The sequence below is a fragment of the Bos indicus x Bos taurus genome, chromosome 4 (genome assembly GCF_003369695.1).
Source record: "Bos indicus x Bos taurus breed Angus x Brahman F1 hybrid chromosome 4, Bos_hybrid_MaternalHap_v2.0, whole genome shotgun sequence".
Lineage (NCBI taxonomy): Eukaryota > Metazoa > Chordata > Mammalia > Artiodactyla > Bovidae > Bos > Bos indicus x Bos taurus.
Genome location: NC_040079.1, coordinates 18,795,449 through 18,813,618, shown reverse-complemented (window position 1 = coordinate 18,813,618; position 18,170 = coordinate 18,795,449). Strand labels below are relative to the sequence as shown.

Below are 18,170 nucleotides of genomic sequence, written 5' to 3'. Positions count from 1 at the left end.
ACCTAGAATCTATTTCCAATAATTTCTGGAAGACAGCTAGCACCATAATAGACCCTATTCTCAACAACTGTAAGGTGAAATTTTTATACACACACACACACACACACACACGCAGAGTTTCTCAAACTTTGCTTCATATGAAATGGCCTGGTTTAAAATTAATTTTCCCAAGCCCTCACCTAAAATTTCTGACTGCAGAGGTGGAGGATGCAACCCCAGGAGATCCAAATGCAGGTGAACTGTTCTTTAAGAAACTGCTCTAGAATACTGCAAGCCAATGTTTTAAAGCACAATCTATACACAGGAAAGAATAGAATGCTGACTTTTCTTTGTATTTTTTTTCCACAAAATACTTTTACAGACTATGAAAACTCCTCAAACTATCCTATGAGGTAGATGAGGCACCTCCTTGGAGAACCCTTGGTCAAGTCTCCACTCTCTAAGTTTTCTTTTCCTCATCTGTATAAGGCGTGAAGTTATTAAAACTGATCACCTATGATTGCTCTGAGGACAGAAAGAGAAAAAATATATGAAAGCAATTCGTGAATGGAGAAATATTACATGGAAGTTAGTTGCTAGCTTCATTATAGAGAAGCAAATTTTAATATCAACTGGAGAATCTGCAGATAAAAGATTCTTAATTGTATTACAGTAGGCTCCCCCTGGCAGAAGCTTACCTATTTGTCAAAGGAAACAGAAGAGGTAAAACCTTCATAAAAGTCGTAAGATTTCACTCTCACAGGTTCCCAATTACTGTGAACAGAAGCTGGAGACTAAGTCCTAATTTGTAACAATAAAAACATATAATGTATCCTAGGCACAATGGTTTTCTTAGAAAACTGGCTAATCTCTGTCCCCAGGCCATTTCCTGCCTCTTCTGACTCTCACATGAATTAGGGATTGGAAACCAGACAATTTTGACTTCCTGAGCTTGCTTTGCTCTTGGCAACGATGGAAGAATAATTTTTAAGGCAAGAAAATGAAAATGATCCATTTACCTCCACTCTGCCCTCACTCTGAAGGAGGATCTTGGAGCTGGAGAAAGAAAATACCAGAGAGGGAGGGGAGCCTTCCTTCCCCGCAGAGCGTTGACCATAAGACACGTTCTCCTTTTGAGGGCTCAGCACTTGGGTTTCTCCACATATTTTAATCAATATTCACTGAGCCATAACAATCTGGCATCCACAGTCACTCTGGTGTTGTGTTTCATGAATAACTACTTTTTCCACTGGGTGGAGAAGAAATGACTCTGTACACGGCTGGCAGATCATCATTCCTTCGAGCAAAGCAAAATCAGCAGTTTCAAGGGAAATGTGGGCATCTCAGTGTGGTGATCAGTGCACATCTAAAACATAAACTCAAATTATAGAAGCCAACTCACAGGCCAACTGATCTCTTTTGGAAGATGTGGCTTCAGACCATTCCACGTGCATGTGGAATACCTAGACCTGATTACAGAGTTCTCCTGAAAGCCAATGCATCCCAGGAAACCTTACGAGATACAGCAAAGGAATAACATGTATTCCCCAGCAAATAAAACTGTTAACATGACCTTGCCTCATTCTGGCAGAAGCATGTTGCAAAGTCTCCTGGGGAGGAAGGTACCGTACTGAGCCTGGGAATTTGAGTTCAGCGGGGAGCCTGGTCTCCACTGCCCAAGTGCTGCAAGCCTGAGGCTCCTTCTCATGAAATGGCCTCCGAGATGGTGAAGATGGCCATGAAGGTCAGACCCCTGAGAAGCCTAGATCCAGCTCATGCCCCATTCTGAGGATAATCCATCTTTCCACAATTCCTTCAAGTCCAAGACACTCCACCTCCTCTCCTATATCAGCTCTTTCTGTAGGTTTCTTCCATCAGTGGGACTGGAATTCTTTCAAATTGATCAGCATCTCATTTTTACTCCCCCTTCACACCCATCGTAACATCTAGACTTCCATCCTAATATCAGATAGCTTCTGTTTTCCTTCATAGTGTCTCCAGAAAGAATTCCTCCTAAGTACCCACTAATGTCAAGGCATCAGAAATCCATTCGTTTATTCATTCTTACAGACATTTGACATCATGCAAAGCATTGGGCTAAGACCTCTATAGTTAAGTAGGGGAGAAACAGCTATTTAAAATAACTGCCATATAAAAATGAAGTCAGGATTCACACTATTGTCCCTACCAGGAACTCCCACATTTTCAGTCTTTAAACACAAGTCCGGAGACACTTCCTCCTGGAAGCCTGCCATGAATCCACTCCCAAATGAATCAGGTATCTCTCTTATGGGCTTTCAAGAGTGCTTATCTAGATCACTGCACTAACCCTGCACCCATTAGCCATTGATGGACCTGCTCTCCAACTAGACTGTAAGCTTTAAAGACACTGTCATATTCACCTCTGTACTGCTGCTGCTGCTGCTGCTGCTAAGTCGCTTCAGTCGTGTCCGACTCTGTGTGACCCCATAGATGGCAGCCCACCAGGCTCCCCCGTCCCTGGGGTTCTCCAGGCAAGAACACTGGAGTGGGTTGCCATTTCCTTCTCCAATGCATGAAAGTGAAAAGTGAAAGTGAAGTCACTCAGTCGTGTTCGACTCTTTGCGACCCCATGGACTGCAGCCTACCAGGCTCCTCCATCCATGGGATTTTCCAGGCAAGAGTACTAGAGTGGGGTGCCACTGCTTTCTCCAATCTCTGTACTAGGAAGTACTTAACATAGAGCCCAGTAGATCGTGTTTATTGCATATTTTTGAATGAATGGATAAAAACTATAAAAGAAAAATCTTAGAAAGTTGTGAAACAGAAAAAGGAATGAGTATTAAGTTTAGCTAGAGGAATGAAGACAATTTTCATGGAAGATACGGTACTTAAGCAAAGCACTGAAGTGTGAACAGGATTTCCAGAATTTGAAAAGATCAAGGGCTTGGGAGGAGGGGTGGTACACAGAGAATTACTTTTTAAAACCTAATGAATTCTCCCCACCTCTAATCTGTTACTTCTCTAATCTTTCCTATACTCTAGCAAAGTTTCTCCTTGCTTGTGCAGAACCTCCAAAGATGCCTTATTATTTAACGGGATAAAGTTCAAGTAGATCAGCTTGCATCTCAAGGGTCTTGCTATTGTTATCCAAAACTTTTTTCCTAATCCTAACTTTCACTCCTTGGTCACCCATTGTCTGCATGTATCCAGCCCTTCTACTCTCTGTCCCCAAATATCTTACTTTTTATCATCTCTTTGCTGCTCCTCTCTCTCCAGCCCTCGCCTCGAATGCTTTCCTCATGCCTTCCTGCCATGGACAGCACCACTCTGTCTTTCAAAACCCCACCTCCTTCATGCAGCCTCCCTTTTCCATGCCAGATCAGAGTATCTTCTTCTAGACAACCTGATAACCACTCTTCTACTATTTAACCATTGTGTGGTTTTCTGATTTTAAGCCTGCTTTGTCCCTCTTTGGAAGACCAAATAAGGTACCTACAAGCTAGGATAATGGACAGTGGCTTTTGTAACATGCACAGTGTTTCAGATGACTAATCTGTCGATGAAAAAATCTTGATAACTGAAACACTCTTCTAAGAATGAATGACAAGTCTTTAGGCAGACATCTTATTATTCAGCTACCAGCAGACAGGGGTGCTTTTCCTAGGTACAAGATTGAATTTAATGAGATGAAGTAAGTAATCTGTTATTAGTGTGTCTATGTTATGAAATCACTAACTTCGCCTATGTAACGAAAAAAAACTTGCTACTTTCCTCCTTCATTGATAGAAGTACAGTTATAGTTACTTTTTATCTCTTCCATGAAGCCAAAGTAATACTTTTTTTAACGTGTAACTAGCCCTTTAAGATAGGTGCATCCTTTTCAGCGTTTTTACCCTTGTCCTTATCACTGTGGGGCTCCTTCACGCTTTTCAGCTTCCAGGCTTTGCCCCTCGTCAAAGCACATCAATACGAGTCTCCAACCTTAATCATAAAAGACATCTCGAGGGAGAGAGGCTCAGTACTTTACGAAAAGAACTGACCGTATCACACACAACAAGCTGCAGGGCATGGAGAATCCATCACCTAACCTTTCCCAGCCTCTATCCATCTGGGCCCCACTGCTGGATTTCCAAGCTTGACAGTGAATGCTTTCCAATGGGAAACTGTAGCGGGATTTTTTTTCCCATCCTTTGGTCCCTATTGTATGTTCAGCTGCACTGAAGCTAGCTGCTAATCAAAGCCAGAGTCTCTCATACACAAACAAACAAGGCATTGTGGCCTCCCCTGGGGCTGGAACACAGCAATCCAGCAAACTCTTTGGTCAGGTGATAGCAGCCCGGAGGAACAGACAGCGCATCACCCAGACATCCTCATCTCCTCTCCTCCCACGCCCGTCCTCAGGACAAGCCAACTGAACACCAGGCCAGGCAAGCCAGTGCTTGAGAAAGCAGTGGCAAATAAAATAATATACAATCCAGGCGATCCGTTCTGACAACAGGATTCTTTGTCCAAAAACAGTGGATTCTCTTGACCCTGGTGAGGTAGAAATAAAATACATAGCATGAAAACATATTCCTGGATACAAGAAAGGGGAAGAAGGAAGGGACTGAGTCAAAATATCTTCAGATACTCACTGAGCCCTTGTCACAGAACAGCGGGTGTAGGTGGAAAAGCGTAATGTTTAGGAGCTTTGCGGTTAGATATAGTTGATCTATAATCTCCATTCTACTTCTTGAACTTCCTCGATGGTCCACTGGTTAAGATTCCGAGTGTCTGAAGCAGAAGGTGTGAGTTCAATCCCTTGTCAAGGAACTAAGATTTCACATGCCGCATGATAGAGTCAAAAAACAAACAAATCATGTTCTCGGTTCTACCTCTCACTAGATTGTGACCTTGAACAAGTTACTTAACCATTCAGGGACTCAGTTAGTAATGTTGGTGAACTGTGCTCAGATCAGAAAAAGGAAAAGTGCTAAGAAAAGAAAGCAAGGTCTCCAGCTTCTAGAAATAGCTGGTGATAGGGGATGAAGACTCCTCCCTGGCCCTGGCACTTCCTAGGATCAGAGCCTCAGATGCAGTGGAAGGTCCTGAACTTGACTTACTGCCATTGTCCCCAGAGCACACCCAGGGAAACTCAGGATGCCCAAGGCCAGCATGAAGCCTGGATACAGCTATCTTCATACCACAACAGGCGTGGGACTCTGAGCGCCTGCACAGTGATTATGAAAACATCCCTAAGTATGAAAGATGGAGTAGAAAAGCTAGAGAGGTCAAAGAAAGTGATTGCTCATGTCATAATTTTTGGTCAAGGCAGCCAGTTAATATTAAATGTCACCAGGGTCGGTGAAGGGAGTGCAGGAGAGCGAGGAAAGTGAGTAGAAACTATGTGAAAGAAAGTGAAGTCGTGTCCGACTCTTTTGTGACCCCATGGACTGTAGCCTACCAGGTTCCTCTGTCCATGGGATTTTCCAGGTAAGAATACTGGAGTGGGTTGCCATTTCCTTCTCCAAGGAATCCTCCTGACCCAGGGATCGAACCTGGGTCTCCCACATTGCAGGCAGACACTTTACTGTCTGAGCCACCAGGGAAGCTCCAAACTTCCCTGTGTGAAAGGTTGTCTTAATTCTATGCAACGATAAACATGAATTGAGTACCTACTACTCAATTTGCCATTTGCTATTTGGGTAGTGGAAGAATTGATGCTTTTGAACTGTAGTGCTGGAGAAGATTCTTGAGAGTCCCTTGGACTGCAAGGAGATCCAACCGGTCCATTCTAAAGGAGATCAGTCCTGGGTGTTCACTGGAAGGACTGATGCTAAAGCTGAAACTCCAATACTTTGGCCACCTCATGTGAAGAGTTGACTCGTTGGAAAAGACTCTGATGCTGGGAGGGATTGAGGGCAGGAGGAGAAGGGGATGACAGAGGATGAGATGGCTGGATGGCATCACTGATTCGATGGATGTGAGTCTGAGTGAACTCCAGGAGTTGGTGATGGACAGGGAGGCCTGGCGTGCTGCTATTCATGGAGTCGCAAAGAGTCAGACACGACTGAGCGACTGAACTGAACTGACTGAAAGTGAAAGAACTAGAAGCAACTGTCCAGAGGTACAGGATAGAACAAAGAGGTCCGGCAAGAAGACGCAGGGCCACTGAAACTTAGAACCAACACAGTGACTTCCTTTAAATACCAAGGGTAGACAATCCAAATGATTTAATAATTGAAGCACCTTCATATAGAGACCGACAAATGGAAATAAAATCAGCTAGATGCCATCTCGAGGAATCTATAAGATCTGTAGATTTACTTCAGGAAACACTACTCAATATTTTCATGTCTTATCTTTTCTAGTAGGTATCTTAAGTGCTCCTCAATTGCACATGGCACTCCTCATTGGGTATTTCCAAATCCTTATTTCAGTAAAAGTCAAATTAGTTCAATAAGCCACAGACCCGTAGTTTCTCCATTTTCACCTTCTGGGGGAATTTTTTTTACTTGCTCCTTAAGGCTTTCCTAACTGTTCTGCACTCAACCCTTACATTTCTCACCTCTTAAAATTCAGAGGTTCCTAGCCTCCTATCAGGAACTGAGATCTCACTGCAGCATTATGAGTCATAGTAAATACAAATATACAGTAGATACAAATACTTTAGGCTGATCTTCCTCACCGAAGAAACATTAAAATCACCTTAAGGAGAGTGGTCACACCTTCCTGTGTTCTGTACTTATTTTCAATAGTTGCTCAAGTTCCAAAAGATGATGATAAATCTGGCCATACCTTGATATGGACTTGGAAATTAGGTAAGGAAGTGGTCAGATTGAGATGAGAAGAAGACAGGAAACAATACGTAGTTTTTTAAATACAAAGGCCCAAGTCTAAACTTTTTTTTTTTTTTTTTTTCTGATTTCAACAAAGATACTTAACATTACATATTAGAGCTGGTGAGTAGAAGTCAAGAGTAGAAAACTAATCCAGGAAACTAACTGGACCGGAAGGGATGCTATTGTGCCCATGAAAGGGAGCCTCTGGGTCTGTTCCTTGATCTCCTTTCATGATCCCCCTACAAGAGTGGGGAAGATATGAATGGAAGCAATGGGTAGAGGGTAGAAGCCTTATGGACAAGTTGACTCCAGCAACCAGCTTGTCTAGCTCACAGCCCAGCATCCAAGATTGCTCATGTCCTATTTAAGGCAGGAGCTCTTCACTTGAACAACTGATACTGTTTTGTCTGCAAATACTTCCTCTGAGAGAAATAAGGAGGGGACAGGCTTGCTCCTGTCCTAGAATGACTTTGTGGCATTATTATACCAAGAGACATGCAGAGCTTAGGAGATTTAGAAAGCAAACAAGACAAATCCACTGGGGAGAAATCTCCTAACGAACCCCACCAGGGTCAACTGAGCCCAAAGGACCCAAAGAGAGTTTAGGCAGAGTGGAGGAAAGGGTTGGTGGGAACCCCAATACTGGCATAGGCCATAAAAGCATTTAACTTTCACCCCTTCCTAGTGTTCTCTGTAAGATCTGAAGCTCCCAAGCATCAGGCTTCTATCAGACTGTTGGATGTTTTCCCTAAGGTCTCAGTTCAAGTCCACGTCTATTTCTTTTGCATTCTTGGTTCTGCTGCCTTTGAAGTTAAATGCTCTCATTTTAACCTCTTGCAAGAGAAATCACTGGATGAGATATTAGAAACCCATAGTTATCTTGCCTTTAGGAAATATGGATTGAGTTAGAGAGAAGTTGGTAGAAATCCACCTCTACCTGCTTATTCCTGCTACATTGTTTTTGATCTGTTTCTCCAATCCAAGTTCATTTATGACAGCCTTGAAGTACACCTTCCAATCCCCCGATACCATATATCAGAGGGCAAACTCTGTGATCCCTAACCGTCAGACCCAAACTGCTGTTTTCAAAGGCTAGAAATTATTTCAGACTCAAGTTGGTGGGAATCCCAATACTGGCACAAACAATAAAAGCATTTAACTTTTGCCCCCTTCTCTACAAACAAGAGTGTGGTTGACAAACCCAAGTGTGATCTGACTCACTTTAAACTAGAGCCAATCTGTACACTAGTCATTCCAAATAATAACAGAGCAAATAAATACTCCCCGAAGAGTGCCAAGCCCTGGGGGGACGTGCCTCAGAGAGGTCAGCTGCCCCTGTAAGCTTACCGCCTGCAGTGCATCAGGCCCACTCATCTTAGCCCAGAGCAGCTCAGAAGTTCCTCAGGCTCCTGGGACCTGCTAAGGGGTAGAGATTGAACCTGGGTGGGATCAGGCAGCTGTGGCTTCCCTGGGGAGACATTTACCCCTGGATAGTATCTGAAGGGTCCTCAAGGTTAAGAATGAAAGATAATGTTTACCCAGCTTGACCTTTAACTGGCACACACTAAGGTCCACAGGATTATTTGTTCCCATCTAAATATCCATCTTTGCTGGGAGAAAGATTTTTTGTTTGCTTCATTGGATGACGGTTGTTTGTTAGCATTCTTCTATTTCCAACTTTTTAATGAAAGTCCATGATATTAATTTACTAAGCTTTTTATGATTCAAATTTACTGATGTCAAGCTAAATAAATTGAATTTCCGTCTTAAACTGGACCACTTAGTAGAAACAAATGTGCATGGTAATGTGTATAAAACTATAAAAATATAGCATATTTTGATTACAATGTTGACCTAAAAAGCAGGACTATTATTTGCACAACTATTTTCAAAACTTAAATAAGGAAAACTCTAAAAGTGTATCAGAGTGTTAATAGTGGTGCCTATTTTGAGCATAATTATAAGTCATATTTTTCCTTCTTTATAACTTTAAAGATCTGAAAATCCTGTAGCTTGGACACATTATTCCAGAATGAGAAAAAATAGTGTGTTTCTTCAGGTGTATATTTGTGTTTTCCTAATAGCAAACATAGTAATAAAAAAACACATTATGTTTCACATCATTAAAATTAAGCAATCTTTTTACAAGTTTGAATTGCACTGAGCTGAATTTAAGGTTCTGAATTTTGCCAGAGGCCTTGAATTGAATAGTTAAACATATATTGTAATTAAAAGAGGATGGGAAGAAAGGATTTATATTATTGTTTCAAAATGTAAGTACCTCCAACAGTTAAAATAACTTAATAAACTTTCTGCTTTCTTTCACATAGCAGCTTCAGACTTCCTCGTTTGATCATCTTGGACCATAGCTCGTATTTAAAGAAATACATAGTACACAGAAGGCAACATTTTTTTATAGAAAAAAATTTTTTGAAGAACTAAATTGGCCCTCGCATAAGATTCTCCAAAGCAGCAGGATAATTTTTTTAAGCCAAAGATCCAACTCCTGGCTTAACATGGACACTGTTAAGTGTCCATCTGGCCAGTTGGCAGATGCCCAGTGGAAGCCTTCTGATGTTCTAATGCTCAGAAACGAAAGCCACTATACACTAAAACTTTAGAGGTGATTCTCTGCTGTCGAGAGCAATAATCCCTCAGCCAGGTTAGAAGACGCCGTATTATTCTCAAATGAGGAAGGCCATTACGAAAACATTATTTTAAAGTTTTATATGGTCTCCATTCATTTTATCCTGAGTGAAAAAGAGTTTCTCTGTTAGCTAAAATTGGGACTGAGACATGTTCCTTACTGATTAAATCTGGACTCTGAGACAAAAATCTTTGGCTCCTTCCCTGGGCAGCCCAGTGTCTCCTGGGAAGTCACACAGATGGATGCTCCCTGCTCTACTTCCCTTATGATATGGAAGGGGACCTCCAAGAGAGAAACGATGTTCAAACCTTCAAGAAGAGAATACTGTAGGATGCAGAAAGCCTGTTACATTACATCCTTCTCATACTAAGAATGGAATTTCCTAAACACTTCTTCACCAGCTTCTAAGGTAAATGAAAATGGCAGTATTTGGCTCACTTACACCCTCTCAGGGAAAAGCTCCAGCAGAGTACCCGTAAGAAGCCTGAAATCACACCTGACAAAGGGCCTTGTATTCCTAAGGGGCTTCAGTCAAGTCAACGGCAATTCGGATGGTGATTCTCAATTTCCTTTGCAAATGATCCAACACTATAAATATTATTTGGACATGAAGATACAGGCGTGATCAGCTTTTGCACTAGAAGGACATGTTACTGCCAGTGACCCTCAGTGTGTGTACTAAGCTATGGACATCATGATTAGAGAGTTCTGATTCCTCTCCTAGTCTTCCAAGGTTATGGAACTAAACACTATTGGCTGGTCACTCAACATGAGGTCCCCAGGCCAGCAGCTGCTATCACCAGGGTGTCTGTTGGAAAGGCAGCCTCTGAGAGTCAGCCAGAGGCCTACTGGACCAGAATCTGCATTTTAACAAGATCTCTAGGTGACTGATATGCAAATAAAAGTGTGAGGAGCACATCAATAGTATAAACAAAGGGCTGCTAATCCACCATAAAAACCTAAATTTACTGAGAATAACTGATGGGAATTTTTGGTATGCATCTTGTACAACTCTGAGGAAGCACTCTAACATAATATTTAGTAAAACAATTCAAAAAAAAAATTCATAGCCATTTTAGTTTAACCTTTTTTAGAGTTGTCTATTCTCTCCTTTCTTTCACTCTGACTCAAATTTCCTCTTCTTCATACCTGCCTGTCACACATCTCGCCTCCTACTCACTTCATCTGATCAAACTTACCTTCTGACGTCTTAGGCAGCCTCCAGGTCCTGAGAAAATGATCATGATGAGCAGCAGAATTGAGGAAAGAAACAGAACTGGCCCTATTGATTTTATTAATAGAAGTCATATTACAAATAACAGTTTACAGTTTATAAACGTTGCATGGACACAACTGCCCTTTACCACCAGCCCACGAGGAAGGCAAAGCATATATCACCACCATCATCGTCATCGCCATCTTACAGCTAGGAAACCTAAGGTTCCAGGACCTACAGGACGTACTCAGCACCAGGCAGAACTACAGTGAGATAAACGCAGGCTCGCGATTCAAACCTGGACTCCTTCCTCCGAGCTGGCAGCTCCACGAGGGCAGCAGGGCCAGGGAGGACATGGCTGTGGGCATCACAATGCCAGCAATGAAGTGCCTGCACCTTGGATAAGAAGTGTCCAGTGTGCACAATGCTCTCCTGCACACTAAGGCGGGCTTCCAAGTGGTGCAATGGTAAAGAATCAGCAGACAAATGCAGGAAATGCAAGAGACTTGGGTTTGATCCCTGGGTTGGGAAGATCCCCTGGAGTAGGAAACAGCAACCCACTCCAGTATCCTTGCCTGGAAAGTTCCATGGACAGAGGAGCCTGGTGGGTTACAGTCCATGGGGTTGCAAAGACTTGGACCCAGCTGAGCAGGAGCACACAGACACTAAAGGAAAGGCCAAGGTCAACAGCCTGATTTGGGGACCTCACGTGTCGGATTCCCTGGGGCCTGGAGCATGATCACATGCCCCATGTGTTTCTTTTCAGAAGGGGTTTTGGATCCGCATTTAGAATAATTTGAGAGTACAGAAGGCAGGAGCATTGCAAGAAGCAGAAAGTCTCACCTTTGTGAGACACATAGGTTTCTGTTTGTCTGTTTGTGTCTCGTGCCAGCTGGACATGAGACATAAAAGCAGTCGAAGAGGGGAAGGCAGAAAGAGCAAGGGTGGGCTTTCATGGGGAGGGATGCACCCCCATAATCAGCATTTCCATTATCTCATCAAATACTCTCTCGCAGTCAGACTCTGGGTTCAGTCCTTCACACTCATTTTCTAGATTAATATTCATGTCAGTCCTAGGAGATAAGTATCATTGCCTCATCTTAGGAATAAGGAAATTGAAGCAAGAAAGATCACAATATTTGCTAATGGTCACACAGCTAGTAAGAAGTGTAGCTGTGATCCACCTTCAGTTCTTTCATCTTAGAGCTCAAATAATGGAGCGTTACAGTTGATGTTTCTAACACATCACCGGCATTCAGGTGGCCTGTCACACGTCCGGGTTCTTTGACTCCACCTCTCAAATCAGAATCTCTGGAGATGGGCCCCAGGCATCTGGATGCTAAAACGTGACTCTAGTCATTCTGATAAACACTGAGGATCGGAAATCACTACCCTGGGTGATCTGGCCATTCACTGCATAGACACTGGAGATTAGGTTTGATGTGAGAGGCAACAGAGAGAAAATTAACTAGCCAAAGGAAGAGACGGCATTATATTATAGAGGAGGAAAAATATCCAAACTAGGAATTTTAAGATCTTATAAGAACTCCAAGATTCTTGTATGGGGTCATCTTAACCTCTTTAAACTTGTATCCTTATCAACTAAAAAAAAAGTCCTGCTCAGCCTACCTAGGTAGAATTGTTATGAAAATATGATGAGAAAATACATGTTACTAGTTCTGAAGAGCAAAAGCTTATAGCCACACTGAAGTTATGATGAAAATAACGTTCCAAGTGTTCAGTCTTAAGGCTTCAAATAATACAGTTTGTTAAAGAGGAGGTAAGGTTTCTGTCTTCATTATGGAAGTGAGTCAGAGCCATGCAAGGTCAAAGGCCTTAAAATGAACAAGGTGCAGTGTGAGAAGGAAGACACTCCACAGAATTGGCAGATCTATACGTTTGCAATGATGGAGGTGAGAGGAAGAGAGGAGAGCTTCTTCTAGAGGTTCAAGGATGAGAATGGGGTACTTGGTTTTAAACAGGAAATTGGTACCAGGTGACGTTTATAGGGATTGAGTATGGAAGACAGTCAAGGTCATTGGAGCATGAGGAAGAGCAGAGAGAATGGTATTCAGAGTCATTAGCTTACTTTTTCACTCATTCATCAGACATTTATCAGGCATTTCAATGGTTCCATTCTAGATATTCTAGGGTTCTAGGGATGAATGAGTGTCCCTGCCTTCAAGGGGTGAATGGGCTGGGTGGAGTGGAGCTGGTGGTAAAAGTGAGTAATCCTCAGAGGTAAATGATGTGCTTTTCCAATGGTAACACTGCTGGGAAAGGAGGAACTGAAGTCTTGGGCAGGGGTGACAGAGAGGCTGAGAAGACAAGAGGAGGGAGAATTAGAGCACCACCTAGAGGGAGGGTTTGCCTGGAAAAACCCACTCTTGGAGGCTTTAATTTCAGACTGATTCAGTTTCACCCAAATTCCACACTGAAGTTTGAGGACTTGCTGTCTCTCTCTCAGCTTTTCCTCCCACTTCTTCCACTTTTCATACCAAGATATGAGATGACTGTCTTCAGTGAAATATGTGCCTTAAAATGATGTTTTTGGTTCTCATTCAGCACAATTCTTAGAACTTAAGAGCCCAAGTGTCAGTTACTATTGACTTACTTCATTCAAGATTAATATATAACAATAGATCTTTTAACTAACTATGAACTTTAAGAATCTTAAGAATTCTGGTTTTAGGAAACTCATTATGATGATGTTTTTATTCGAAATGTCACTTTATCTAAATCTACTACAAAGAACTGACTCCAAAATAAAGCGGTGTAGAAGAAATTTAATTATTTCTCAAAATACCTTAAGCATGCCATTCACTGTATTCCCTGCCTACTTAAAAGAAATAGGAATTTGTGGTGAGTGTGATCTACATAATCAAATCTGCAATGTTACCATAATTATAATGCCCTCTGATAACATTACATTATAGTTAGCCCTCTAAACCACAGAAGTCTTAACTTGTCATTTACAAATACTAAAATAGGGAGGAACAAAGGGCTTGCTATGTTTGACAATCTAGAAAGGTCGTATGACACCTGGAAAACTATGCCACATAAAAGATTGGCAAGAAGTGCATGGAAACATGGCCCAGTGGATGGAAACTTGAAATGGACATAAACATCAAGCATGGAGAACAGCTTTCCAACACAAGGCTGTGGCCCAAATTCCACTCAAGCCAATTGACTCGATGGGAAAAAGCAGGTCCAGCTCATAGAGAGAAGCTCCATATCTGAATATTATTTTACCCCATATGTGACATGGAACTGAGTCAAGAGGAAACAAAAGCTCTCTGATTATTCATTAGAACTGCAGCCAAAAGAGACAACATCACTCACCCTTAGAGAGGCTCCACTCAGCATCCAACTAAGGGAACAAGGGCAACTGCAGACATCTGACTCACCAGATGCTTAAAGGTGAGCATCTCTTCAACAGGACTGGCCTGCACTCAGCTTGCCCCTTGATCACCCTGGGTGGTCTTGGTTTGGGCATTACCTTAGGAGGGAGTCAAGGACAGTTCCCCTTTTTACTATGTCATCATATTAAAAAGTGTATTTGGAGAACTGGGATTCATAATCAGAATTCGGACTACTGGCCCTGAATCCGCGATTAACTCATATACCATTTTGAACAAGCCAACCAAACTCAGTCTCCTGAGAAAATTTTGAATAGTAATAAAATACCACATGGCAAATAAGAATATGATCAGAATGCACATGAGAATGTCATTTAAATGTGAAAGCAAGAGTATCTTCAAAAGGAAAAAAATATTTAAACTCAAAATATTTAATTTCTAAGATTGACTTTATTGATAAAAGCAATTAAAATATTTAAGGATCTTATTTCTCTCAAGTTATTTCCAGTGATCAGGTTCTGTGAAAATCCAAACCAGGCCACAAGGTTTTCTAGAGTAAAAACATCAAAAATGTTCATTTAAAAATGTGGGTTCTGTGATACATTGCTATATGTGAAGATTAAGGTATACATGGAAATTTTCAATAAATTGGTAAATGTATTATTCCCAATATCATGAAAAGAAGTCTAGAAATCCACAGAATTGTTATCAATATAATATACTCTAAATATTTTTAAATGTTACTATTTTCATTCTATATAAGACCCCATTGAAAAGTCAGATAATAAAAAGTCACATATTAACTGAGTTTCTTTTCTTTCACAGCTCTAGCTTTGAAAATACAATACACTTGTACCGAAATGCACACAGCAGGAACACAGCAGCTAAGGCGTTAAGTATGGCTTCAGGTGGGTGTTCCTTACAGAGGCTTTTCACTACATGAGAAAAAAATGTCCTAAAAGAGGCCTGGGAAGAGGAGGAAGAACAACTTATATCGATTTAAAGTACAATTAGAGAATTCAAAGCACCAAAGTTTCTTAAAGCACAAAATAATAGGGTTTTTTTTTTAATGAAATAATTGTTTAAAAGCCATCCTCTAATTTAAATGAGAAAGTACAAATGTTGCTCCTCTGAAATAACTCATGTCCCAAAGGAAGGAAAAAAAGAAAATATCCACTTAATTGCCTTTGAATTTAACTGGACTATAAATTTTCTTAATGATTTGGTCTTTAGAATGCCTAATTTATTTAAAAATAAAACCACAAAGAAGATGGAAAAATAGAAGCTTTATTTTCTATGCTGAGAGACACCTCTTTTGTCTCACTCCCATTACCTTCCAATACTTCAAATATCAGTTTATCCCCAGATGCTCAAGAGGCTAAAATGGGCTTTACTGTTTCATCAACTCCACATTTGCCTGAAATCATGAAATTGCTTCATTATGTTTTTAGTTTAAAAGCTTTCTTGATAGTTCCTGGACCTCCTCCCAGGCCCTTTCCTCCAACACACACACACACACACACACACACACACACATATCACCTCTCTCAAGCTGTTAAAGCAAAATGCCTAAATAACCCTCAAGATGAAAGATGTCAAATGCCAAAAAGACTGGAATTTAATTTTTCTCAAATTGTCCCTTCTCCCCAGTCATTGCCACCCCTCCCCCCATATGCCACTCCTAGTTTTTCAGTGTATTCTGCAAACTTATAAAGCAGCTGTTAACAGAGGGAGGGGTAAGTTAACAAAAGTATAAGTAAACTCAGTGTAGTGTTATGTTAAAGAAAAAAGGGTGTTTGCATGTGTGTGTGTGTGAGTTGAAGAGAAAGGAAGTTTTGTTTTATGTATTAAGTAGAGAAGGGAAGGAGTGGAATACATTCCTCTCTTTTAAAATATTTTAACTTATTAGACGCATCAACTCAAAAACTAGGAATCTAGCCAATTAGCAATCAATATACCCTAGCTTTATGTGGGGGAAATAAAAAGTTCAAGTGTCTCGGTACAGGGCAATTCTTAAAATTATTCAAATGAGAAGTGGGATGCAAGGTGTGTCTTTTCAACTTTGGACAGAACCATTTCTAGAACCATTCCTGGGCTGGCAGGCAGGACAAGGAGTACCCAGATGCTCTGTGAGGGATGCGCAATGTAGCTGGCACTGGGAGGAACAAGCTCCCACTTGGTACCTAGAAATGCCAACCGAAACGCATCAGCTGGCAAGCCCTGGGGCCATCCGGGAAGCTGAGGAAGGATGGGAAAATGAGCCTGCTTGCTCAGGCTGCCTTACTTTCTCTCTCTTCTCTACCCAGCCACAGACACACCTACTAGCTCAGGTTCTACAAAGGGCAAAGCCCCCGCAAGTTCGCCATCCAGCTGGAAGCCGGGAACCCAGTCCATATGCACATCCCATAACATTACAAAACCCAGGGGTCCCTGACTATCTGACCTGACTCCCCCTAAGTAAGCCTCTGGAGAGCTTCAGTGTTGAAAGCAGCCCCACGAGCAGAGACACCAGCAGCCTCTCTCCCACTCTTACCAGTATCACGCGCTGGCGCCCAGAAAGGTGTCGATCCGAGACACCTCTGAAGGAATCGCGCATTCGCTTCGACTTACTTGGAGTCGCAAAAGAGCGGTGCGCGCTCAGGCTGCCTTTGTTGATCCGGGAGAGGTTTTTCTGCCCTGAGTCCAGGTACCCAAGTCGCTGGTGCTCGCGGCGGCCGCTGCTCTCCGCCCCCGCACGCCCGGTGACTCCCTGCTCTCTTTCTTCTACTCTCTCCACTCCGTCTTTTCCTCTGCTCTGTGGCTCCCTTGGCGGGATATTTGGACTGGAAGGCGGGGAACCCGATCCTGCCTCGGACTGGCGCACGCCCTGCCGGGGAGGGGACGGAAGGGAAATGGAGAATGGGAGGGATGCGAGGAGCGGGCAGGGAGAAGACGCGGCTGGGGAGGAGGGAGCGCGCCGTTCCCTCGCGAGCTGATTGGGAAGCTTCTTCTTAAATGCGAGGTTCTCCCGGGGGCCGTCTCGGCCCCCACCCCCTGCGCCAGCACGCGGATTTGAACCCAGAGGCGGGGAGAATGAAAGACTTGTTCCGTTTTTAGCAGGGACCGATGCAATATCCCTTTGGCAAACTTTGCGCAGGACCTCTTCTGCAGTGGGTGCGTACCCCAGTTTACCAAGTAGCAGACCTGAAATGGACAGTTGAGGGTATCTTAGGTTACAATTTGGGCCCCAGGCGATTTTTGTGGTTGGTATTGAGGGTGAAAAACCACAGTCTTCAGAACCAAGCCCTTGTTTGTCCCCACCCCACCCCCAACGCCCTTCCCCCTCTCTCCCAAACCTTTGCACAGCTTCAGTCACTCCAGCGGTCAGTCCCGTCCCACCTGCGCGTCACTAAATGTGCAAAGGACTTTTTGGCGCTTGTCACAAAGAGTGACAGATGTCTGAAAGTTCCCAATTAAATGCCACTTTCCTTTAGGGGGCTCTTTCTTTTTCTGGCTTCCTTGATGCATTTAGTGACCTACTTAATGACATTCTTTGACACTCAAGAATTTAGGGGCTTAATCCACGTGGCTCCAACTCCGAGGTTTTCTTTCTGGAATTTCCATTTTCTTCGAATGAGGACAGAAGTTAAGGTAATATACCTAGGATTATTTGAGTAACACATAAATGAGTATTTGTGATACAGATGAGAGGAAAGTGTTGCGTGAAATTATTAAGTATAAAGCAAATGTACCCAAGCACGGTCAAAAAGGAGATTGTCCTCTGCTCACCGGTTCTTTTCTGTTCTTTCTCTCGCTTCTTTTACTTCCCTTCCACTTATTGTTTGCAGACCCCAAACGTAGTTGCAAAATATACTTCCCTTCCGTTTCCCATAGTTCTGGAGTAACTTCCTTGCAAATCGATTTAAGAGATAGCTACTAAGTGACTTATATAACTCTTAAAATTTACATGAATCAACCTAAACCCCAAAAACCATTGTTTTGTAGGAAGTAGCTCTTAGAATCTTAGAGACTTTGCTGGCTACACGGACAAATGTTCCATGGAGGGGCTGGGTGGGGACAAAGAGCCTTCGCTACAGGCAGTGCTTTGAATCAATCAATCCATTTTTTTTTTTTCAAAAGCACAAGCATCAGAAATTCACCTACACACCTCTGGTCTATCCCTATAG

At 42.4% G+C, this 18,170-nt stretch overlaps 1 protein-coding gene across 3 annotated transcripts in view; it reads right to left on the bottom strand.

Annotated features, from left to right (window-relative positions):
* Positions 1 to 16,964, bottom strand: part of PTN (pleiotrophin) — a 113,521-nt gene extending 96,557 nt beyond the window's left edge. Inside the window, exon 1 of one of the 3 annotated variants that reach the window (XM_027538899.1) lies at positions 16,615 to 16,964. The gene's annotated coding sequence lies outside the window, so the exon portion shown is untranslated. The remainder of the gene's footprint in view (positions 1 to 16,614) is intronic. The other 2 variants (XM_027538900.1, XM_027538898.1) reach the window with 2 other exon arrangements.
* Between the last annotated feature and the right edge of the window lie 1,206 nt (positions 16,965 to 18,170).